Here is a 26,857-nt window from a genome sequence, read left to right as displayed (position 1 = left end):
AACAGCAGGTTCACATAATGATAAACATATTGATGCAGATGTTTCCTGGAACTTTCTGCAGTGCTTTCAATCTATACACAACATGTATGTTCCCATTTTTTATTTAAAATCTTGCATATTTATGAATCTCTTTTCCTGGTGATATGACAGGGTACCTTGTTGCCAAGACAAACAAAACAAATGGCAAAATCGTCTAATTCCTTTCTATTTCCTTCTAGTACAAAAGAGATCATTATGGTTTGGCTTGTTCACATAACAGGGCTATAGATTTTTTTTCTCCAAATTCTATTCTGGATGTATTATCTTAAATATGATTCTTCATGCAGAAATACCTGCTTCTAAGAGCTCTTCCTGTGGCACTAAAAGTAATACAAAATGTTATTTAAAAGGTGGACCACTGACAAGTTTAATGTTTCTTTGAAGAATTGTCATGTTTTAAAACGATTTATGGTAGCACTGATGCCTGCTAATCTGGACACTATGCTGTTCCTGCTCATTATTGCAAACAGGGTCATAAAACTCAGCTAATAAAATGTTCTACTGCACAGATGAAATATTGCAGGCTTTATTTCCTCTTTTTTGTGGGTGTCTGTCAATCCTAAAACTACATACCATGCTTGCTTGTCTTTGCCGTTAATTTTTTCTTTTAAAAAAATCATATATTCTCCCCAAATTCAGATCTAATAACTTTTTCTGCCTCATAGTTTTATCAGTTTCTCCTGATCGAGCATTAAACGTTGTAATATATAATTTTTCATTATATTTTTTGGCCGTAGGTAGAAATAACATTTTGAGACCAAATAAAAGGTCTTCTGAGTACAAAGGGAGCCCAATTAGCATATCACACCCCAGTGTCCTGAACAATTTACACACCTAATAATTTTTAATTTATGAGTTTGCTTGGTACCTGCATGCTTTCTCTTTGCATGGCACAGGGTGAATATGTATGGAGATTACATTTACCCTGCAGTATTTGAATTATATCTGCCAGTTACCATCAAAGCGAAAAATACATAGAAAATAATAATATTATTGTAGTATTCAGAGATCTTAATCAAAAGAGGTCTTTGTTATACTGTCGCATAAACACATGCACATTACTAATTGGAAATTCTTTTAAAATCCAAAACATCTTTCCATTCACATATTTTGGGAAAAGGATTTCAACTTTTTTTTTCCCCCACAATATTTGTTAAACTTGTGTTCAGCCACACTACATACGGATAAAGGCTTTGGTCAGAGTAACAAGGATTTGCTTATTTTTACAGAGTTCGTCTCCAGTTCAAGTTGGGTGAGGAAGTCCAACAATGGTGTAAGAACTTTCCTCACTGATGAAGACACCACTTACATCAGTCTCTAAGCTTTCCTGTGGAACTGTGTATTTAATGTTCTTTCTTCTGTGAATTAAATGCAAAAATAGCCAATTACCATGGAATGTCAGTATCCACTCAGCACTGTTTCCCCATCCAGCATCTCGGCTCTTGTTGTGGATAATGGAAAGGTAATCTGATATATTACTTTCTATTTCCTTTTAGGATACATGCTTTACAGCTTGTCAAGTATAATAAAGATATGACATGTACAATAACCCATTCTTTCTTTGTGAATAAAAATGTGCTATAATAAAATAGGCTGGCAGAGTTCCATCAACCAGAACACTTTCACAAGTAACTTGCTTCAATTAAAAAAGAAAGAAGTGGAGGAGGAAAAAATGTCAGTTTGTCTCTGAAACCAGGAACAAGCACGGTCTTATGACACATTTTTGTGGGGTTTGTGTTGTGTTTTGTTTTTTTTTTTTTTAATAATTTAAAGGAACAATATATCAGTTAATAAATTCATTATTTATCTAATTTGTATTTTAGATGTTTTCTTAATAAATTTTTGAGCTTTCTGTGACATGCACGACTCTATAAATTGCATTAAAATGTGATTAACTCTGCAGGTATCAATCAACTGCCAAGAAAAGCAAAGCAAACTTTCTACAGAGCTCCATCTCCAGAGAGTCTGAATTCTGCACAACTTCCATCTTCCAGCAAAACTCAGATTATGATAAAATACGACTGTCACTTTGAACAATTAAGAAAGTTTATTCATGTATTTTTCAAGCAAACATTTTTAAACTGTCTTTTTCACCACAAGAGATCTTATAAATATCTGATGTATTACCTGCTTTTGATCAATTTTGATTAAATTATGATAATAAAGAGATAAAAAACCACAGTCTACTAATGTTTTAGGGGTCTCTTTCCTGCATATATGATGGGGAAAACAACCTCCTCTTTCTTCCTGTGAGTTAACCTGGAGATAAGAACTCTTGTAATAAAGAAGAATATCCTCTTGACAAGAACTAACCTGTATGAATACTCTGATACTTGACATTCTATATTATATCAAATCATTAATCATGGGAATCCAGTAGCTTGAGTCTTGTCCTTATTAATTCAACTACTTCTTTCTCCCTCTGTCCCTTCCATTACTCACCTTGCTCTCTTCATTTTTGTTTTATTACCACTCTTAGTCTTTAGGTACTTGCACAGGAAAAGTACCAAAGAGCAATAATAAACAGAAACAGAACTGCTCTGCATTTCTGCAAGTTATGTTTATATTTGTAAAATATTTTTTTCCTGTTCTCGCAAAAAAAAGTTCATGAATGGCTTTAAGCTTGAAACTCTCTATAGTAAGTGCTTGTTAGTTTCTCAGAGTATACCTTTAAAAATAATTACTATTGGTGAGAAAATCGTTTTAGTATCTAAGTCTTAAAATGGGAAAAATATCAACCTGCACTCTATTATTTAAAAGAAAAACATATAACTTCACAGTTGCTTTAAATGCCATCAATACCATATGTCAATGATGTAACGTTGACAGAAACATCCAAATGGATTTTGCAACAGACACATCATCCTTTGTATAATTATCAAACAAAACATTTCAGATGAAAACATGTGAATGTATAATTACAGAAGCACCTTAAGAGCTCTGATTCACTAGTGTCTCAAAGAAGCAGTACGGTTCAATGGGTATGACATTAACTTGGTTATTATGAGAACCAGGTAATTCTCTCAGCTTTTATTGCAGTGAATTTTAGACACTTCATGTTTGAGGTTATTCATTTGTAAAATCGTTTTGATAATGCCTGTCCACACTCTCACATCTATGATGGAACAGTTTTAACTATGGTATCTTCAAATACTGAGGAGGAGTATAGTTTTTTTGGAAAAAAAGAAGACTTTTAAGAAGGAGGACAATACTGAAACAGACTGATCTTTTCAGTCTTTTAGCTCAACAGCTGTGCAATACTCAATGTAGAATTAATTCTCCAACTGAAAGTACTTCTAACTATTGTGTTCTGAGGTGTTTCAGCATTTGCTTCTCCTTAAAATAAATAAATTTCCTAATAAGGACTGAGGTAAATGTAGAATTTCCTGTCTGCCACATATTCTCCTTTATAGGGACATGACTATATTCTAACAGTATTTGCAAGAGTGGCCACTCAAACAAAGTATTTTAAAAAATACAGTGGCATAGTGGTTGCAAGAGGGGTATAAACTAGCAATACAGATGAAAAATGAGAAAGTAGAGACTACTGCAAGGAGCAGCCATCAAGAGAGTGTGTGCATGGGTGATTCAAAGTATATGGAGGTCATGTTGGCTTAATATTTTATTATCTGACCTGAAAGAAGAAGATGGTTTCATTGACAAAAATATGATTTCTTCCTGCCTGTTACAGAATTACAAGTTGTTTTGATTGAATTCATTAAATTACATAGTATAAATCACAGGACCATCACTTATAATCAACCCTGCAAACCGGTGATAGCTGATTGCCAGCAATACTAACTACTTATCCAGTTCTGCAGAAATGTCTTTTTACAGGTCTGTTTACCATGCCTCAAGCCATTAAAGCTTGATCCTGTCTATAAAGATAGATCCTTTGCCCTGCTGTCCTGTTTAGGGACTTCAGTGGTTTAACCCCAGCCAGCAACTAAGCACCACACAGCTACTCAATCATTACCTCCTGGTGAAATGAGGGAAAGAATCAGAAGAGTGAAAGTGAGAAAACTCATGGATTGAGATAAAAACAGTTTAATAAGTAAAGCAAAAGCCACACACTCAAGCAAAGGAAAACAAGGAATTCATTCACTACTTCCCATGGTCAGGCCCATGTTCCAGGAAAGCAGGGCTCAGTCACACATAACTGTTACTTTGGAAGACAGACATCATCACTCTGAGCATCCCCATCATTCCAGAAATACAGGTGGGTTCTGTCTTTTTATAGCTTGGTGGCATTCAGGTACACTGTGCCACTGGTGTCTACTAGAGCCTTTTACTAAACCCAATCACAGCACTATAACAGCTACTAAGAGGAAAATAAACCCTATCTCAGCAAAAACAAGGAGAAATTAATTGTGTCAGCTCTCTTTGTTCAGAACAACTGGACACAGCTTGTCTCTCAGTACTTCCATGTGGGAGAGAACAACTATCCTAAGCCATTCACAAAACTGTACATATTCACTATGGCAAGAAATTTTCCCTTAAAAATAATTTCTGCAGTTCACCAGGGCATGACGAGGAGTCTCTTGGTCAGCAACAGTCTGTGCACTGTTCCCTGAGATTAAAACCAACTTTATTTGCTAACTGAGGCTCTTCAGTTAGCTTGCTTCTAATTATAACAGAAAATAAAAACTGGTCTACAATCCCTCCTATGAAATGCAGAGCTGTCTTTTGGAAACCTTGACCAATACTCAGTTCCTTTAAAAGCCAAAGCAGCATTCAATCTCCAGTAGCCTTGAGGCAAATACTGTGTTTCACCTTAGGAAAAGTGCTTCGAGAACAGCAGAAGGGTTTTTCATAGCAATCTTGACCTATTTCAGATCTAAGGTGAAGGGGGCAATCCTTAAGAATACAGCAGCAGATATCTGCATGCCTACCGAGGACCTGATGTGTCTGCAAAGGTGACTGATTTAATGCCAATTATGTGATACACATCTCGTACCTAAAGAATGAAAAGCATCAGCTTGTTTTCAATAGGCCATCAAACATTCAAGAGCAGATATTAAACTTCACTCATCCCTGAGGCATAACGGATCAAGAATTACAGAGCTGCTTGCCGAAGGTGCCTTTATTGCCCGGTGAAAGGAAACACAGCACCACATTTGGGTGAAGGGACCTCCCAGAGCCCCTGGAACTCCACTGCATAGAATCATAGAATAGCTTGGGTTAGAGGAGACCTTCAAAGGTCATCTAGTCCAACCCCCTGCCATGAGCAGGGACATCTTCAACTAGATCAGGTTGCTCAGAGGCCTGTCCAGCCCGGCCTTGAATGTCTCCAGGGATGGGACATCTACCACCTCTCTGGACGACCTGTGCCAGTGTTTCACCACCCTCCTTGTAAAAAATTTCTTCCTCATGTCTAGCCTGAAATATAGCCTGCATACAGTTGTGCTCCAGAGCCTGGCCACAGCTGCTACCGAAGCACAGTGGCAAAGCAATGAGCAGGCACAGTTTGTGCACCATGTGTGAAGGGCTGATATGACTATACTACACTTCACAGTACCCCAGACATAAACCCTCCCTGGGGTTTTGCAGGGGAAAAGGAGGCATCTAAACTGAATGGAATGATTGCATGATAACGCAATATGCGATGCCAGAGGTACCTTGGAAAGATATGAAGCACTTTGATTCTTTTTTTTTTTCCAAAGATGAAAGAAACAGAAGTTCAATATAACCAATAATTTAGTGTAAATTACTTTCCAATTGTTTTAGTTTCACTCAGTTCAACATGTTAGTTATTTTCCTCCCCTTCCTGTTGGATGTTTCAGCTATTTTCAGGAGATAAAAGATGTTTCCCTCCAAAGAAATAGAAGCAGCTTTTTATTAGTTTGAACAGCAGATAAGAGAAGTCCATGAAAATAATTACAGAGCCAGACTACATTGAAATCTGTGTGACAGAAGTAATGAAATGACTCTATCAAAAAGCCTTCATAAATCACAGTGTCTGTCCACTGCTAGATTGAGAAAAAACAGAGATAACAATTAACATTTTAAGAAGTTGTCTGTGTCCTCCTTACAATTTAAAGAGTTCTGGGGAAGCATATTGCAAGGGCCAGGTTTTTAGCTTCGGTCATATTTTGGATTGGTGCAGTGCTGCATTTCATTTAGAGATGGTGGAAGTTATTGCTTAGAACTCTGTTCAAATGTAAGATTGTTTTGTCAATCCCTCTTTAGGAAGTATGTTTTGTTATTGTTGCTGCTGTTGTTCATTTTGTTTTGTTTTATGTTTTTCCTGTGTCTGGCAAAACTGCAAAAAGATAAAACTTATCATGAGGAAGAAGATTTAAAAGAAAAAAAGCCCACAAGTTAAATAGCTATAATTTTGGAAAGTAACTATTTAAAGAAAAACAGGATGCTTCCAGTTTATATTTAGAGACTGTAACAATACTTGTGCACAAATTTTACAGAAGATATGGACAAACAAAGGGTGAATTTCTGGCTTTGTAGTCTGAAACATGCCATTTCCAATGACTTAAAGACTTCATCCATGAGACAAAGCAGAAAGATGTAATTAACCACTAAGAAAAAACACATACCTATGATTTTTTTTTTTAAACATATAAAGACCTATAAATACTTCATGTAGATACAATGAAACGTCTGTCTTGTGTTTTGATAGCCTTCAAAATACTATATTTTAAAATATTTAAATATTCTGCTTTTAAATTTAACTTTTTGAGGGTGTGGTACAGCTGGAGAGAAGCTGTTAAACACTGTCTATCAGAAAGAATTGTTACTATGCTGAGTCAAAGTGACAGTCATGTCATTTGAATTCACAAAGGAAAAGTCCCGACACTTGGGAACAAACTGTTCAGATGCAGCAAAGGGCCCCAGGTGAAGAGCACAGTGACTGAGCTCTGATCAACACACGGATTCCAGCCAAGTGGTCTGAGACATGACAGGAAGCTGAGCAACGTTTATAAGTGTTGGTGCAAGAACAACACGAAGAAAGGGGGTGGTCCCTGCCAGCTGGTGCACTGCCGACAGCACACGGAGAGGCAGGTGCTGGTTCTCATGGGGGTGATAGTGAGAAGTGAGGAGTAACACATGTGTGCATGGAAAATGAAGGTGCTGTGTGATGCTGTATGTAGGTTAGTGTGATGGTATAGGAAAGAGTAATCTGAAGAAACAGCCTCTACAAGTAAACTGAGGACCATGCAGACCCACTGAAGATCAGATACAGGCAGAAATAGGTAGCGAATGAGATACATCTTTGAGGATGAGCAAAAATACATTTTACTCAGAAAAAAAGACTGACTGGACACCATTTAATGGTGTAGATAGTTGGGTGTGTTTCTTATTTGTACGATATAATAGACCATTATGGGAAAAATTTCTATACATAAAAAGGGAACACAAGAAATATGTGTTCCCTTAAGAGTTATAAAATGAAGAGCAAAGTGAAGAGGCTGAATACTTTTCAGAAGAGTGAATTCAAGTCAATGGACTCTACTCATATTTTTTTATAGCTGTAATAAAGTTTCTGACTGTAAATTCTGTTTATGGACATCATCTTTAAGGATCCCAAACACCAAATGCTGAAAATGGGAGTAGATGTGAGACCAGCTACTTCTAGTTTTGAGGATATATGAAAAAAAAAAAAAGTTTTATATTAAGATAAAAATGAAATAACACTTTTTCATAACTCCCAACAAACAAGATAGTGTGCAGAGTGGTTTCCTTAATGACTGCAACCTGCAGACATCTGTCAGCAGATAAATGAAGAGCAATGGTCTGCCCCTCCACTCTGTGGTGGGCATGTACTGCTTCTATTAGTTTAAACTAAGGATTTCGCTTTCAAGTGAGGATTTCAGAATGAAAACAAAAACCTGGACTTGGCAGAGAAGTGGTGAACTTAAAGCTAAGTCCCTGTCATATACGCAGCAGCGCAGCAAGAATCTAAGGCTCTGAATTTCAGCTGAATGAACTGCAAAATCATGGAATGATTCAGTAAAGTTCATTTGGATGTGTGTGTTCTCTAGAGCAATTAGAAGTGTTGTAAAAGGGGAATAGCATTAAACAGTGCTAAAGTTCTGGCCAGAAATGGATCTACATTTTGTTCCTAAATGAAAAATTGCATCAGTAGACAGGCAAGGAGACAGAATTTCCTCAACTGAACTTGTCCTACGTCTGCTAGCAGGTAGCGTGAACTGGAGCCAGAGAGGCTCCTGACAGTGAACATACCCAACCTGCCTAACAAGCTCTGAAAGGCAGAAATCAGGTAAAGTTTCCGTGTTTCAGAGAATAATGAAGCAAGAAAAAGAGGGATAAATGCTGACAGCTGTTAATTGCAAAGATGGCAGTGAAATCTCCCTAGTATTTGTTTTCAGAACATTCTAAAGAGCTCTGGAAAAATAACCCCGTACAGAAACAGAAGCTTTAGGTATTGCTTGGGGAACTTGGAGAAAGAGGATATAACTACATTTCATGGATATCCATTCAGGAACAGTTACTTCAGTACAGGTCATAAATTACAGTTAAAATGTTGGAACCATAAATGAGGATTTTGGCAGCAGCCAGCCTTAAGACTGTGTTCTTGATTTTAGCCCTGGCAGTGGCACATTTGCTGTCAGCCATTGGAAAAAAAAAACAGTCCAGTGAATTTGTAATGTTCTGCTTGCATCTCTCTAAGGAGTGTAAAGACAGTGAAGTTCAGTGCCTGCAGGATTTTTTCCTAATGATCTTCCTCTGACAGCTGAGGAAGACCTGGGAAATGAGGAAAAGCTTTGTTACAGGTAAGGTACTTTATGAACTTTTGAGACAACCAACCAACCAACCAAGCAAACCACAAAGACCAAATTATGCTTTACTAGAACAGGAAACTTGAGTTAACCCTGGAAATGTCTGTTTGCTGCAGGAATTCAAATAATAGTAACAAAAATTTGCTAGGAAGGTGACTAACAGTGTTCTGTGTGTAGCATCAAGGTACAATAATGAAAGTATGGAAAATTCAAAGTTATTTCCTTGGGCCAGCAGGCTACAAAATGAAAGTGTTGGATATGACTTATGTAGAGGCTATGCCAGAAGCAGAACCTGTCATCCATGGCAATGTGCTACAGAGCCCCAGGAACAGCAGCAATTTGGCTATGCAAAAAAAAAAAAAAAAGAATAAAGAAAATAATAAAATGCACTTAGCCATGGCTGAGGGCTGAGGTCTACTCCCCATAGCCAGAAGTGGTGCATATAATAGCCACCTCTGCTATGGAGACATCTAAAACCCGGTCAACTTTACATACTACTTACACGTTGCGGAACTCAGCATAACACCGGAGATCTACTGTCTACCACCTAATGTTGTATGAGCTGGGAAAGTGTTTTGGGCAAACATTGACAGGAGCTCTGGTCAAAAGTGAGACAAGACATTGCGACGAAAATATCCTGCTTCCGCATAAATTCACGCTGCAGCCAGTGACAGTGGTATTGCTTTTAAGATGCCAGCTGCAGACAAGATTTAATTACTAAGACCTGGCTTATCAAAAGTACTGAAGCATGAACAAGTAAGAAATAAAATCTCTGAATACTGAAAAAATCGTAGTATGCATTCTGGGAATATCTGCACAAGGTGGGCAGTGCTGGTATACTGTTACAGAGGAAGAACAGAGTGGAGAAAATAGCTTAAAGCACACTGTGTTGCTTGTAATCTGTTTAGCAGAGATCAAAGGGGAAGATAATGAAGAGTTGTGTTGATCAATTGCAATCAGATGAAGATTTGCAGAGGTTACAGGATGGGGCTTCTTTCACTGATAAGAGGGGTTAAAGCTTTTGTTTGCTCAAGAAGGAAGAAAAAGTGGTATAAAAAAACCCAAACCAACTAGCCAATCAAAAAAACCCCAAACCTAACCCCCCCCAAGAAAATAAAAAGCAACAACAAAAAACAGAAATTTCCCACAAAACCAAATAACAACAAACCAAAGCAAAGAAACTAAAGCCTTACTTTGTCATGAATAACACCAGCCGAAGAGAAATTTCCAACTGACATTAAAGCTATGCTTTTATTGCAGTTTTTGATTTGTTATTTTTCAGTCTAGTTTCCTATCCTCTGTGTCTGCAAACACACATATCTGTTGTCTGTAATAAATTGTGAATTCTTTTGCTGGTTTAAATCAGATTTGTCAAGGGAATACAAGTTTCATATGTGGTGCATTCCTGCGACAAAGTAAAAACAGGCAGCCAGCTATGAATGTATTAATATGTCCTGTGGAAAAGATTGCAGTCTGAGCTCACTACTTTTTAGTTAGCCCTGAAGCTACATTAGTGTTTGGGCAGGAGTCACTAAGTCAATAAAACTGGACCATCTTGATCGTTGCCCATTGAACTATCTGAGGGAAGATATTGTTTGAACTGGGGAATATGCATCAGGGTAAAAAGCCATACTGCTGTTTTTAAGATGTATATATTTGCTTATTCTTGCTTGTAGGATCCCAAGGAAGCATGAGTTGAGGTTGGTTTTCCATTTTTAGCTTTAGATTTAAGCTTCTTGAACCAAAGTGGGTTATATTCTGATAGTAGCGTCTGAGTTTGGAAAGCTCTTGTGATCTGGCTTCTGCAGAGTTTAATTATAGCACTTACTTTTTAATACTCTAACCACATTCAGAGACATTAATATTTACTCTTGGTTGGTATATTTTTATTTTACAAAGTGGCATATGCCACTGAAAGTAAACAATATGTACCTTGCCTATGAAGTCCCATGCAAATATACCACACACAATATTCAGGTACATAAAGCGCCCTTTTCCCTCCTTGTTCTCCACTTACAGGTTCAAATAGAAATATTTAGCCTTGAAAAATCTTATTGTAAGTTTGCACTATGTAAACACTCAATTCAGAGCCATCTTTTCCAAATACTACAGCCTCATTTTATTGCTGGAGTATGCGCAGAAGAGCAAATGGTGACATGTCATGTTCATCTAGTGTACTTAATGGCAGGATCTGTGTACTGCCATTCCCTTGACTGAGGTGTCCCAGTCCTCAGCTAAATCATGTCATTCCTCCTTCCCCAGGGAAGGAGAATTTCAAAAGTTGTCTCCACTTGCCTCAGATGTCATAAAGATTTCTTTACCACCAGGTTTGATTTAAAGCCCTTTGTTGCTTTCTTCAGATTTCAGACAGATCTGTTGTTTTTGGGCTCAAGGCGTCGTAACTTCCTCAATTTCTTTAGCATTCTCGTTGTTTCCGTAATCTTCTGGACTTTTCCAGATATTTTGCTGAAAACAAAAAAATAAAAATTGTAAGCCTTCTACCTTCCAATTAGGAATGGCTAAATATTATTTTTTAAAAAGGTCAGATATATGAACATTTATTGAAGGAATTATCTTACTTTCAGTAAGTTGGCCAAGGGATAAATTTTCACAGAGACATTCTCAAAATGTCTTCATTTTGCACATGCGCTTACCTCTGGTAAGTTGATGTCTCCATGGCTCTCCTTGCCCCTTTTCGTAACACGAACTGCTAGTCGAAATACAATTTTGAAGACTTAGGTTTGTTTCACAGGACCAGTGAAGGACAATATTTCCTCTGAAAGAGTCAATTTATCATTTAGTAAAAGATGACCTATTACAAATGGAACTATATATTTCCTATGAAGAAACTGTGACCATATAGGAAAACCTATAAATTCTTGACAGTATTAATTTGTTGATATCCCTCCAAAACACAGTGTTTGGGCTTTTGACTTTTCACAGTCACAGTATCACAGTATGTTTGGGATTGGAAGGGACCTCAAAAGATCATCTAGTCCAATCCCCCTGCTGGAGCAGGAACGCCTAAGTGAGGTCGCACAGGAACATGTCCAGGCGGGTTTTGAATGTCTCCAGAGAAGGAGACTCCACAACCTCCCTGGGCAGCCTGTTCCAGTGCTCTGTCACCCTCACTGAGAAGAAGCATTTTCTCAAATTTAAGTGGAACCTCTTGTGTTCCAGCTTGATCCCATTACCCCTTGTCCTATCATTGTTTGCCACCGAGAAGAGCCTGGCTCCATCCTCTTGGCACTCACCCTTTACATATTTATAAATATTAATAAGGTCCCCCCTTAGTCTCCTCTTCTCCAAACTAAAGAGAACCAGCTCCCTCAGCCTTTCTTCATAAGGGAGGTGCTCCACTCTCTTAATCATCTTCGTTGCCCTACGCTGGACCCTCTCCAGCAGTTCCCTGTCCTTCTGGAACTGAGGGGCCCAGAACTGGACACAATATTCTAGATGTGGTCTCACCAGGGCGGAGTAGAGGGGAAGGAGTACCTCTCTCGATCTACTTCTTTTAAACCAATATGATTTAAACTGCTCCGAGGAACCCATAAAAACTTTGGAGGTTTTGTTCAGATTAATTTTGCCAAAACAGCTATTCAACACTTAGGTCCTTAGCATTACCATCAGATTACAATATCTTAAAACTTTCACATGACATGTACAGTTCACTCTGGCTGCATTCAAATTAGAAGCACCATAGTATGAGATTCCTTTCTCATTTACTTCCTTCACACTCCTCCTCCCTGCCCCTTGCCCCTCGTTGTAATCCAAACAGCATTCAGACATGCAAAGGCATTTAAAAATTAAATACCATAAAAAACTAATTAAGTAACACTTCTACATGCCTTCAAGTGTCCAGTTTTGTTTGAGCTCAGGCGAAAGGTTCTATTTTAGACTGAAATGACAGCTTCTTCTCTATCTGTGACTGAATCAAGACTGAGTCAGTAGACAGGCTAGCTATACCCAGTCAGTCAAGACCTAATTAAAGTATATCCTAATGGGAATAGACAGCAAGAATATTGAGGTGTTGTGGTTTTTTATACTTTAAAAAAAAAAAAAAAAAAAAGATAATGGGGTTATATTTTGATGAGATCATGTTTTGATTAAATCCATCAAAACTTGTAATTTCTGTTCTGCAGGAAATAGCTCTTAAAATTGCTTCTACTTTAAGCTGAACCTGAATTAAATGTTTTTGTCCTCCCTGCAAAATGACTTTCCAAGGACATTTGTACCTGAGTGCCCAGCATGTCCTTTAGGATAATCAAAAGTTTAATTTAGCATAATTTTTAATTTTATAATGATTGCAATTATTATTTCAGGTTTTTTTCTACTATTTCAGTAATGCAGTATATCGTGAAGTGTCTCCTATGTGTTCTCTGTTTTGCTAGTGTCAAGCTGCTTCATTAAAATATAAGTAGAATAATGACTGAGAAGATATTTAAATGCTGAAATTGCCTATTATGATTTTAAAAATAAAATAAACTAGTAAAATCATATTCCAGTTATTTTACTAACCATCCTTTTCACTAGTAAAAATAGCAATGCAGAATGCTAACATTTCATGAGAAGCAATGTAAAAATATTAAGAGACAAAATTAAGTTTTGAATTCAACACATTTCAGTATTTTACAAATCAATCAGTTAGAGGAAACCTTTTCATTTAAAAGAATTTCAAGGAAATTTTTTTTCAGATGGATTTTAGAGTCTGAAAATACGTTTAAATAGAAAACTGTTTCTTGATGACAAATACTGTTTTCAGACGAGAACCCATATTAACACATAGCACACAATGCCAGCTTAAAGGAAGCTAAAAGTTGACTATGTGTGTGACTGGTGATATTGACACATGGAAAAGAAGGTAATTCACCAGCCTGTTAAAAAAAATGTAACCAAATACCTCTGTACCCCTAAAAATTCCCACTCCATGACTTTCCTACTGTCCACAGCCAGCAGGCTGGAAGCTGCTTTTCCTGGGCAGGGCCAGTAGCCTTTTAATAGATCTTCTGGTAAATCCAGCTAGCTAGGTATTTTAATTTACTATATCAAACCAAGTGCTGCACTACAAGGCCATGCTTTTCCAGTCTCTGGTTTATGGACCATTTCTCATCAGTCAAGACGAGAACCTTCTTCCCCTCAAGTCCAAAATCAGCAGACAGTGGGTTGCTAGGCAGACACTGTGTTGAAATCTTCTTCTAGATTTCATAACCACTTTCTATCATGAGATCAAAATGAAGAATTGTAATGTTTCAGAGGTTTGTGTTTTGTAGAAAGCCCGCAGGTGTGTCTCTGAGATGAGAGGCTCTGGCAGTGGTGAGTTTCAAATCCTTGATCTATGTGGATATCAAGATTGTATTAAGGGAACACAGCAAGTAGAATATAGTTTTCCTTCTCAACATTTCAGCTACCTTTTTTTGGATAACAGACACAGAATAGTTCAGGCCATGTTTGGGCAGCTTAGTTACCTTCTGAAATGGCATCTGATTGGAGAAAAGGGCCACGGAGTCTCAAAAATTACAGTGGCACTAAAGGTACATGATGAATTACAAACTCATAAGAAACTGTATTAATACTATTCACTGATATTCCAATTTGAAAGAAAGGATGAGAAGATGTGAGTGTTCAAACATGCATGGGAGTATGGCACTAACATTTTTCTTTAGAAGACTCAGTATATAGGTTTGGTCTTGCATTATTTATTTATTTTTAAAATTCGGGGTTTATTGTTTTATTTTCTTTTGTTTTGCAGGGACTGGGGAGGTGATGGGGGAGCATTGTTTGAGACTTTTTTGTACTTGAGAATATTGCTTTAATGTACCATTCACAGAAAACTCTTAATTCTTTGAAGAATATCTCTGCTTTTCCCTTATATCTGAACAAATTTCAGCTTCTCAGTAGAAAGACTTGGAATAGATCCTTCATGTCTGTTTTTTCAGGTTTTTATTCATAGATGAATACTAGACAAATTTTAGGGAGAAGAATGGCAATGACAGCATAGGGAAATGGTGATTGATCAAGGGTTATTATAACAAAGTGTTATTATATTAACATTATGCTAAATTATTGATGAAAATTACATTGTAGAGATTAATTTCTCCAGATGAATGTAAAGGAAACACAACAAGAGATCACATGTATAGTGAAAGTAACTAAATGAGGCTTTTAGTCACAAAAAGCAGTTGCTGAAGCATACACTAACTTCCCTAATTATTTAACAAAGGTTTATAAATGCAAATATCAACAAACTTTAAATAATTCTTGGAATTAAGAGTGTTTTGACAGTGAGACAAACAGAATATAACTGAATATTTGCTTTTTCTATCTGTAGTGTTCAGGGCATTTATCCTTGTGATTTCTGAGTGCTAAACACAGTTAAGATTAACAAACTTTTGTTTTGATAAGAGGCTCTGATATTTTCATCACCTCTATCTACAAATCTAAACTCCTTGATTCTTACTGAAAGCAGCTAACTCTAGTAGCAGAAAGCTCAGTATGGGTTACACAGAAGCTCCATTTCTTGCTTAGATTTTCAGGACCATACTGAATTCCATACTGCTATGAAAATACTAAAGGAAATACTCATGGCCAGTCAGTGCGATGCTTGCTCATTTAAATCTATGCAAACATCAGTCAGGGCAGTAGCTCTAATGCAGTCTTAACCTGAAAGAATGGCTGTCAACACTTATTTCCTACTGAATAGTAGTTGTTTTGTTCTGTTTCTTTGAACTTTTAGGATTCAAAAGCCTTACAATGCATTTTGAGAACAAGTTATTCTTTTGTCTAAAGATTGACTTGTCACAAAAAAAAATACTACATTGGTCCTCTGCAAACCACAGGATTGTAGATATTTACTAGTATTCCTTTTTTTTTCTTTTCAGTAATTAAATAGTAGATGTGTAGAATAAACAATTTTTCTGCCGCAGTAAGTGTGAGATTTGTGGTGCCATGTTCCTTGCTTCTTCATTCCACCTCTGCTTTTATATAACAACTATTTGTATTACTGGTCTGCAAAAGCAGATCATATCACATTAAACCAAATACTGCATTCACCTTTCACAATCCTAAACAAGCTACAAAAATTCGGGCAAGAGGAACAGTGCTTGAAACCCATATCCGTTCTTTATCATAATTTCTATCTTTTTATACCAAGTGCTGCGTTCACCTAGATAGCTCAATAGGAAATGAGATAGCCTGAGAGTTTGGAATAAGATTTTTGGTTTGGAGTTCACTGACCATTTTTGAGTAAATGAGATGGAGCACTATATCTTTCATTCCTGTCCTTTGGCTGTAAGCAGTGATGATGTTCTGCTTGTCTTGCTCTAGTTTTTCAGCACTTTGTAGTGAGAGCTGTTTCCTTTGAAAAAAGTTCTTGTCTCAGAGGAGCCATGAACTAATCACGTGTCTGTGCCAACCCTAATCTTATATGACAAGTTATCATTAATTCTGAATGTAATACGTATTATCAATCTCAAATATTCAGCATCACTAAAATTTACTGAAAAGAGGGAAATTGGAATACACTGATTTATGTTTCATAACAAAACAAATTTGAAATTTGAAGCAGCTCAATGTGTAATTTTTCAAAATTACTGTTAGACTAGAATAAATTACGTCTAAAAGGGAATTCTGCACCTAATCTTTTAGAATTGATACCAGCCTTGCAGATCTCAAAATATCTTGTAAATGTTAATCCTAGGCACAGAAAAGGAAGTAAAGCTCAACTAACAGACCCACAAATTGATGACCTGCTACCAAGAAGGAAATATAAAGAAATACATGGTGTGTTTATCAGAAGCTTCCAACTGACGATAAATAAGGAAACCGATTTTTCAGACAAAGTGGTAGTATTTTTCAAGATTCTGAGAAGACAATAAATGATAAGCATAAATATATATCTATATATTAAAACTAAGAATAAAAAAATAAAGCAGTGAGATTCTTCAGAGTGTCCTTTCCATTTAAGATACACTGGACGGTACAGGAAAATGTATTGCAGCTGATTTTTGCAGTGTACTCCTTTGTACGGTAAACCAGTCTGTAACTGGCCAGCACATGAACTCCAATACCTTCAATAAAAGGTTACATTCACAAAAGAGGTTATATCCACACTAGAAAGTACCATAGCAAAAAAGGAGCAGATGTTAATGGTTAAACCGTCAGTGCTGAGAATGCAGCGAACACATCAGACATGGGTTTTGTGGGGAACTCTGAAAGCTGAGCTCCAGCCTGGTCCTGTGGCCTTGTCTCAAGGCACAATTAACCCATGGCCCATTAAGAGTTGGTGAGTGTCTTCCAGTTATCTGAAAAGAATAAGTTCATCTCATGAGTTCGTGGGTTCATCTGGAAAGAAACCAGGTCATGCACTCAGAAACTCTGTTATGAGATGGGAATGACCGGAAGAAGAAATTCAAAATCACTCACTGTTGATCTCAACCAAATTCTAATGTAGGCTTCCCCTGACTTTATCTTACACCTGCCACCTTCCAAAGAAAGACAAACGGAAACAGTTTATAATGTTTATGCCAATTCAATAGATGTGCTTCAGTTGCTCCATTATCTATGAAAAAAATCTGTGGGAGGATATTGAAGATATTGAATCTGCAATAAAATATCATATAATTTACAAAGAATAATTGATAGTGGTACAGTGTTTAAAATGCAGTTCTTCCTGGAAAAGAAACTATTTAATTGGCATAATGAAATTTGATGTATCTGGGAATCAAATCTCTTATGTTTAGAGAAACAACTCTGCCTGGCCAGACATCAGGATATCAGATACACAAATGCAACTGAGACTTGTCTTCCTCAGATGTCACGACTAATAAAAGCAGTGTAGTCCAAACTAGACAGTAGATAGTATTGTGCACTTAGATTTTCTTAAAACTACATTCCCAGTAACAACCGGTGTGATCCATCAAGAGCAGAGAGATTGTCTAGAAGTTACAGATGAGGATTTAGCAATCAACTATTTGATGATGTGCATGAAGGATTCAGGCTTCATTCACTTCAGCACAGCTGCTCTTATTTTGTGAGGCTGCCCTTCATTTTGTCGCTGGAGTCAGTAAATACATAACAAAACCAAGTCTAAAATTACTTTCAGACCAGAACTACTTTAATTCCTTAGCTTCTACTTTGTCTTTTATTCTGTCCTTACTAGCCATGTATTTTACCTACTGGTCTATTTTTTTTTTCAGTTTGCCAGCAGCTTTATGAGGGGAAGACAAATATATTAATACGTACCTTCTGAAACTGAACCTTTGGCCTTTCTTAGTCTACAATTTCATCCTAAAACCTATATTACCCAATATAGATAGAAATTTTTAATCCGCTAATGCAAAGATAGACTTAAATAATACACTGTTTATATAATATAGGAATATTTTCTACATTGTCTTATGTCATTTGACAAAATATTTTTTCTCAAGTGTGAAATTGAACTTTCTATTGTACAATTTGGCATACAGCTGTTAATAATGTTTAACTGTTTTAAAAATCACTTATTTAGTTTATCTATGAATAGCCTTCATATGTTAAAATATGTTAGGGGAGAACAAATCCATAAAATCCTGTTACTGAAAAGGAAAAAAATATTCAGCTAGGAAGTTAAATTTTCAGATCTTCTACTTTTCCCAAAGAAAGTTTAGAGAAACAGGCAATGTGTTTCTATGATATTTTTCAGTAAGAAAGTATTTTATAACATACAAAGTTATCTGTAGTAGTTTTAAGGATGGTGGTGGGGAAGAATTACATTATGAAATTAAATTAAATTAAATTATGACACATCTTCCATTAATACAGAACTATTCCCAGCAATACTATTTATACAATATATGTCCTTCCTAATAATCACATCATAAACAAGTCATCTACTTCTTGTCTTTTTTATTAAGTTATTATTGTAGACTCACAAATAACAGGTCCTTTATATATGTGAGCAAGACAGTAGACATACAGATATTTACTATCTAAAACAAATTATTAAAGAATTTCAGAGTATGATTGTCCATTACTGCTAATTGGTACCTCCTCCAATGATATGATGCAAGCAGAGTAGATATTTTTTAGTTCCAAATTAAACCAGATCTTTTTATGCCTAGTTCTTAAAAGCCCAGAAACAGTGTACCAATAATGTTAAAGAAAATGGTAATCATGCCTTCTGAGATCGACCACAGCTCTCCGTAGTCTGCATTTTTAATAGATGGAGGCTGACTGTGCCCTCTAGACAGGGTAATAATGAAAGTTACTGCTCTTCCTGCGGAGCAGTGAGCCTGAAGGATATGTGGAATAGCTCTTCCCATTGATATAATCTGCCACAAAGACTTAACTTCAGTGATCTTGTTAAAGATGGATTTTTCAAAGGCACTGGGTTAGACTAGCTACCCAAATCTCACTGTGATTCATTAGACCTTGCTTCCCTGATTCCTTTGAAAAATCCCACACAGCAACATGATGGAATACCTCAAACTGCCTTTGTAGTTTATACAGCTTTCATTAATTCTTCTCTTAATGATGAAGAACGAGCAACACGTAAGTATAATACTTAAAAACTCAATTTATGTGATGTATATTACACTAGTGTTTATGGCTCAGGAATTTTTAATGACTATGTGTCATGCAGATGGACATCAGGCAAAACAATTTGCATCCAGTTTTTTAGTATCCACATATGTATTGCTGCCTGTATCACGGGTACTGGCTCACTGCAGTATAAAGTAAGCTACATCAACAGTGTACCAGCTGCCATGAACCCAGGGACTGTTTCTTTCTTGATACATTCTGTGCTAGGCCTTTGAAGCCAGGGATCAGAAACCAGAAGACTGCGAGAGAGAATAAGTAAAGATGTGGAAACAAATAAGCTAGAAAGCAGCAATGACACAGAATACGTGGCTAGTCTGGTATCTCCCTGTTTGAACAGTGCATATTTTCTAGACAAGCAAATACAGCAGATTTAAACTATTCATTCAGTTTATATCTAATACAAGAATACAGGAAATCGTTAGTGAAACTGGAGAACATGAGGGTTATTACACGAGTAGCAAAGCAAGCAAGAAGTAGACCAAAGGGAAGGTGTTAATACTGCATTGAAATAGGAACTACTTTGCTAGAAGGAAGTTTTTGTATTATACAATTCTGACAATTTTTTCTTTAATATTTTAATTAGAATAACTATTAAAGAATATGGCATTTGTTCAAGATACAGCACAGTCAAGAAGAATTAGATGCCTTAAAGACAGTCATTCGAGAAACAGGATGAAATTTCATACTGTAACATGAAAATACCTCCATCAGGGAATTAATAATGAAAACTGAGAGGCTACCAGTTAGAAAATACAAAAGTGCTGAGAGATGTGGGGGTATCGGTGAATCAGAATGTCGATCAGAAGGTGACTCTCAATTTCCCATCTCTCTGCAACTCCTGCTGTGATGTGGGACAGGGAAAAGAAGGTACTTCTGTGTCAACCTGGCAGTAGATAATCAGTCAAGATGTAAGTCTTGGCATTCATAGGAGGCACTAGCAAATTGGATTTTGGAGTTCTGATTTACCAAAATGCAATGAATGAAAAAGATAAATTCAGGCTAAGGAGCTCAGAGAAAGACTGGTCAAAATTTTGGAGGAACAGAAAGCATTTAAGTTTTAATTAGCTGAGTGAGTAAATTTTTAAAACTGCATGGGCTAAACAAGAGAGAGGGAAAAGACTCATTTATGTTAATTAATACTGGTCTGAAGAAAACAGAAGCTAAATAACTACAAATACAGCTATATTGAGTTAGTTTACAGCTTCTGAGACTGCGAGATGTTCTGAAATATCCTTCCTACAGTGAAAATCTAACTTATTTTAATTGAGAACTTGGTAAATACGTGAAAATATTAGTTGATATGCTCACCTGTACCAGCAAGGGACATCAACAGAGGACCTAGTAGGTCCGCTCGTTTCCAATGTTCATTGAAAAGTCATTCAGTTCACTGATTGCTCTGAGGCAATTCTGAAGAAGCAAAATGATATTTTATGTGTACTCAGCAAAATTATTTAAATCCCCTGGTGCCTCAGTGCTCATACAGAACACCTCTCTGTTTTGGTAATATTTTTCAATAATTAAATTTTTCTAATAGCTGCAAGAATTTATAAAACATCTTCACTTCATTAATTTAGCAGCCAGCGTAGAACTTTAAGCAGCAAGTGTTCCCAAACTTCAGTGGCATTGCAGATGTTGTGACGGATAGAACTATAGTGAATTAAGGCATGTTAGTTACACTAACATAATTAGTCACACCCAATTACATTTGTTTATTTTGATAAAACTTGGGAAAAAAGCAAAACAAAACACCACACACACCCCCAACCAAAAACAAAAACCACTTCAACAACATGAAAATTACTTCAGATCGTCTTGTATGCTGTGTTCATAAAGGGTCTCATCTTCCATCCTCTTGGTTCATACCTGTCCTTGAGAATTTGAATTTTCTTTCTACCCTCCACTCCAGCTTCCTGTCTTCTCACACCACAAATAAATTTCCAACAGCCCCTTTCTGACCAAAACTGCAGCCTTTTTCTAGCCACAGTACTTTTTTGAACCTATTGATCATTCCTGAAGTCTTGCGTTGTTTGACTTCTGCAACAAACTCTTGGAGCCTTTCCCCATTGCAACTGCTAATAAGAGTGAGACAGGGAAACCATAGTGACTCAACATCAGGTAAACAGGGAGAGCTTTCAGTACACCTCATCTAAGCCCCTGCTCAAGGTTTCCTAAGTGTTGCACTATCATAAAAAAGAGTTTAATGTGGAGTAAATTGGCTTTTTCAACTAATACGTTTTTTGCTTTATTTGAGATGATACGTGTTCCCTTTTACTGCAAGTCCACGATGCTATTTCATGAAACAAGAAAAATAAGTCACATATCTGTCTACATGATAATTTTTTTCATTCAGATTAATTCAGAAAGCATAGCATAATTATTAACTTGCCCTCACTTGTCAAACCTAGATGGGTTCCCGGATAGGAGGCATGGGGTTGTGAACTGTGAGTCTGAGGTAGCTGGACGCAGAAAGCTTACATACACAACATCCTTAAAAAAAAGGATTGCAACAGTGCTAACTCAGTGAAAGTGCATTTTTGTGTGTTGGGTGCCTGTGTTTGTGTTTAAACATATGCATGCATCTAGGCTTAGCTGTAATTAAAACCTGTATTTGTATTTAAAATATGTCCTCTCATCCGTTGGTCTTGTATGCTGGTTTCAAAATTGTCCATACTTCAGAGAATATGGAACATTTCTTATTTGATGTGGAAGGCCAAAAACCAGAGCCTTAGTATATCTGAAACCAACACTATTTTTTTTTACTCATTAACTGGAAGATGGTCGTTACATTGTGTGATCCCCTGCTGCTTTGTTATTTGAATAATCAGTTAACATAATGAGACTTTAGAAATCCTACAAATGCACAAAGTTTACTAAAACAAGCATGAAGTGTTTAGTTTAACTCAAATACATAACTATAATATTTCATCAGAGTAATTCAGTTATTGTGTAACATCTGCATATCAGGGTCCTGATGCTTCATTTGTAATTAACACAGCATTAAAGCAAGCATATTATAAACTTGAAATACACAGATAAATATAATTACGGAGAACTTATCATTTATAATGTCAGTCAAATGCAAAAAAAAGGTCAGAGGGACATAAATCCGTATTTGGGCTGCCAACAGGCTGCTAAGTTTAACACGCATAAGATCACATGTATGCTTAATGCAATGAACTGACACTGTTCTTTGAGAAACAGGTCACTTGTCCCCAGGCCCTTCCCATGGTCCAAAGCTGGCCATTACCTTCTGCTTTATTAAGTCCTTCTCAATCTGTTCCACATGGAAAAAGTCATACCCACATGTACTTGGTCATTTGTTGGATACACGCTTTCATTTAATGGGTCAAATGATTTCCAAGTTTCATTTTAATGAAGGCTAACTGAATGATACCAAAAGAGAATTTGATAATGCCCCCAAAATTACATAATGTGGCTGACCACACATTTAGTACTTGAGCTTGTTGCCTAGTGACAATTTATGAAAATGTATAGACGTATTGGAAGCCAACAAATATTTAAATTATCTCTAGAGCCCTGTAAGAATTCTCAGATTCCGGTCAGAGAATATTATGTACTCCCCATTTCCTTCTTCATCCATTAAAGCATGCAGAGAAAGATGTGGAAACCTCGTGAAAAATATTTTTCGGTAAGAATAGCATAAACAAAATTAAGGGGCCCTAACCCAACCTTCCTCCCAGTTTCAAATCTCCAATCCAAGCTATGGGCTGCCTCCCAATGCTGTATTCATTAACGCTGTCTTTACAAGAAATAATGAGATTAGCCTACCCCCAAAAAATGCAAAACAAGACAGAACCAAAAATGAGGGCAAAACATACTTGATATATCCCTGGCTCTGGCTTTCCTTGCCCTTCATCTTGTTGATCCAGTGCTTCTGTCCCTCATCTTCTGCTGACATTTTGACCCCTTCTGGCGAGCATGCGCACTGCAATACTGAAAAAGTCTGATGTGTCCCCTAATGGGTGATGTGCCAGGTTGCCAGCTGGCTACCCACTCTCATGGCTCTATATGCTGTGGAGACTGGGATGTCCTGAGCACTTCTGAGTCAGGGGACACTAGCATGACACCTGGATAACTACTGAGACTACCCTTCAGCCTGATCTCTTACACTGGTTCACAGTCCCACTGAAATCCCAGGAGTGCTAGGCAGGAACTGGAGTGTACCACGCCTGGTCAAAGTTTAGGATAAGGATGTTATCGGCTATAAAACACATAACACACAACAGAGAGCTTGGTGTGATTCAGTGAATTATTCTTTTGTGATGTAGCCTTAAACTTTAATCTGAGACTCTCATGTGTCATAAATAAGGGTTCGGATCTCTTGACCAAGAATTCTTGAGAGATTTCTTGTATTTTCTAATTCCAAATAGTTGACAAACACACCAAGTAAAACAATCTTTTTCTCTCAAGGTGAAATCCAGAGGTCTAGATAAAAGCCAAGCTCATTGAAAGCTGTTTTGATGGTTAATGAACACAGATTAGTGGGTTGTTGGATAAATGTGTGTGAATTTGTTCTTGAGGTTTTCCTGCAATGATCTACTAATGAATATTTTCTTTTGACAACTTTTTCATGCCTCAGTTTAACTGAATGCAAATCAAGTGCAGAGAGAATATTATTTTTTTAAAAAATGATGTTTTTCTGCAGCATCTGTTTTCTTTACCTGTCAGTCTAGTTATTTTGTCTCCATAAAACCTGAAAAATATTTTCCTTGATCACAGAATCATAAAATGACAGAACTGATGAGCTGTAAAGGCACCTCTAGCCCAGGAGGTTTCTAGTCTGTCTCCGCTACTGTCCAGTTGAGTTTTAAAAATCTCCAGCAGTGGAGACTTCACAAAGTCTCTGGGCAACCTGTCCCAGTATCCGACCACTGTCACAGTAAAGAAGAGTAGTTTCAATGTTTAAAAATAATTACCTGCATTTTAGTTTGTGCCTGTCATTTTCCTAGGCACTAATGAGAAGAGTCTAGCTCTGTCTTCTTTACTCGTCTCAATCAAGTATTTATACACATATGTAAGATCTCCCCTGAGGTTTCTCTTCTTCAGGCTGAACATCCCAGCTCTCTCAGTTTGTATGAGAGATGTTCCTGTCACTTAATCACCTTTGTGGCCCTTGGCAGGACTCACTCCACATGTCTATGTCCCTCTTGTACTACTGGTGAGCCCAGAACTGTACTAAGCACTCTAGATATGGTTGCACCAGCAGTGAACAGAGGAGAAGGATTACCTCCCTCAAACTGATGCGATGCTTTCACCTGCTTTGGTAATTATATCCCAGACTTCCTAGTGTCTACTCTACAAGGTAGTGCTGCTGAAAGGACAGAGGAAGACAATACTGGTCAAAGCAGTGTCGTTGCTGACAGCTTTAGTGGCTGGCTAATGAACATTTTGGGTTTTTTTAAAGGACTTATACTTACTTCTATACTGCAGTCAGGAACACAAGATGTGTTTCAAATTTTCACAGTTAAAAAAGTCTCAGAAAGAGAGGACAGACCTCATTCATTTATGAACTATGTATAAACCAGCCCTGAGAACTGTGAAGGACTGGGACATTTAATGAAGTATAGAAACACATATCCTAAAAGCAAAGCGGTAAAAGGAGTAGTGCAGAAAAACATAAATAAAAGGAAAGCTATGCAACATCAAAAGCTTGGAGGCAAGTCCTGTGTACAGCCACAGCTAATGGCACTAGTGAATGGTGGAACTCAGGATTTAAAAGCTGATCTATTATGCACCACTTACTTTGTGACACTTAATTCTTCATCCTACACAGGGCCCTTTTTCCAGATAGTTCCATTTTTAGTTTTTTTTTATTCCTACAAGAGCACAGCATAACAGTTCCCTAAATGATTTCTCAGCAGGTCCAGGTGATGCTTAAGAAGTAGAGTAGGAGGACTGACAGAGGTTGGAGTAAACGTTTTAGAAGGCATCACTGAATGGGCTGAGAGTATAGTAGATGCTTCCTAACAATTTCCACTGTTGTGGTCTGAGATTTAAGAAAAATACTAACCACCGGAGAGAGACTCCACTGATGGGTGGTGATGGCTATACAACCACAGCTCCAGCTGTGCACAATATATTAGCAAGCCACGTATTCATAATGGAAAGTGCAGTTTTATATTTCTCTTACTGACTGTGTAAGCTTTTGTAGTTTTCATACAGAGATATTCTCTGAGAGAGAACTGCTCTCCTCTGGCTTGCACTTAACAGTCATTTCTATCCACCTGTGCAAAGCAGGCATATGCTGGATCTATTTTGATGTGTAGAACATTTATTTACATGCAGATGTAGATAATGGCAAGCAATTGTAAAGCTGTGTTGAATGGTGCCTATGGTATTCAAGTGGAAAAAGTGATTCAGGTGGAAAATGAGATGTGTATCCTATGATAGTTATGTACTTAGAGTACATTTTAGGTTACTGAAGCTTTTTAATGTTTCTTTACTTCAGGGAAGTATCTGCACATCTCTCCTTCCACTAGCTTGCTGCATTTTACTCAATCGCCCTTCTGCTTGTGGAATTCTTCAGGACCCTCCACATTTATTCTAAGTCTCTGGAGGAGAAGTACAAAGCTCTCTACTTTCTGTGGAAGCCTTATTGCAGCATGAGGCTTGGCAACTATGTCTCACTCTCCTATCCCCAGTCAAGTACTTCTGGACCTAAAAATAAGTGTCTTGGAATGCCACCTGAGAGGGAGATCTTATTTTCTCTACCTTTTCCATGTTCATATTAGAGAGCTAATGTTGTCCTCAACTGATTACAAAAAGTACTAGTCAATAAAAATAGATCATAATTAATAAACAAACCTCTATTACAAGCTGAGACTTATTTACAGGTCTTGAAAAATAAAGCCTTGCAGCCTGAAGGAAAGCAGTGCTCTAAGTGTCTTTATTTTGTAGTCAGGCCAACTGTGGAACCAGAAAAGTTCAGTGAGTTCCTCCAAGTCACAGAGCCAGTCAGTGGCAGGGACAGAAGGAAAATTGGCCTCCCTGAGAAACAAAAGAGTCTGTCCTTGCTGAAGCTACAAGCTTCAGCCTTTTCACATGGTTTAAGAAAGACAATTTTGAGATTCCTGGGTCTGGTAAAGTCTTGACCTCATTCCTTTAGCATATGCTGTAAAGTCTGCTTCTCATATCTTTCATCTGTGAACAGCTGGTTTGAAGATTTTGAGGGGCTTTTTGTAACATTTTAGTGACAAGAGCCTTTCCTGGACATGGATGTTTTATAGAGAATGTTTGTAACTAGTACTACTTCATTGCATGGAACTCAGTCTGTTTTTGCTGAACTTCAGTATTTTAGAGGCATCAGAATTTGTTTTAATATTTAAGGTGAAAGAGTGAAAAGAAATACTATTTCTTACTGTGGCACCCATCACAGACATCTTATGTCACATGCGCCACTTGTTTATCTGTCAGAGGACACTAAGGCATGCCTATTGCAATTACTAAATTCCCTTTTCCAAGTA

At 37.1% G+C, this 26,857-nt stretch overlaps 1 long non-coding RNA gene across 5 annotated transcripts in view; it reads left to right on the top strand.

The window, feature by feature from the left end:
- LOC110359264 (uncharacterized) overlaps positions 1 to 2,220 on the top strand; it is a 41,939-nt gene extending 39,719 nt beyond the window's left edge. For all 5 annotated transcript variants that reach the window (XR_010467030.1, XR_010467028.1, XR_010467031.1 and 2 more), the window contains 2 exons: positions 1,269 to 1,501; positions 1,943 to 2,220. This is a non-coding gene — a long non-coding RNA (uncharacterized LOC110359264). The remainder of the gene's footprint in view (positions 1 to 1,268; positions 1,502 to 1,942) is intronic.
- Positions 2,221 to 26,857: the final 24,637 nt, after the last annotated feature.

Source organism: Columba livia, chromosome 1 (genome assembly GCF_036013475.1).
Source record: "Columba livia isolate bColLiv1 breed racing homer chromosome 1, bColLiv1.pat.W.v2, whole genome shotgun sequence".
Lineage (NCBI taxonomy): Eukaryota > Metazoa > Chordata > Aves > Columbiformes > Columbidae > Columba > Columba livia.
This window is presented reverse-complemented; position numbering and strand designations above follow the sequence as displayed.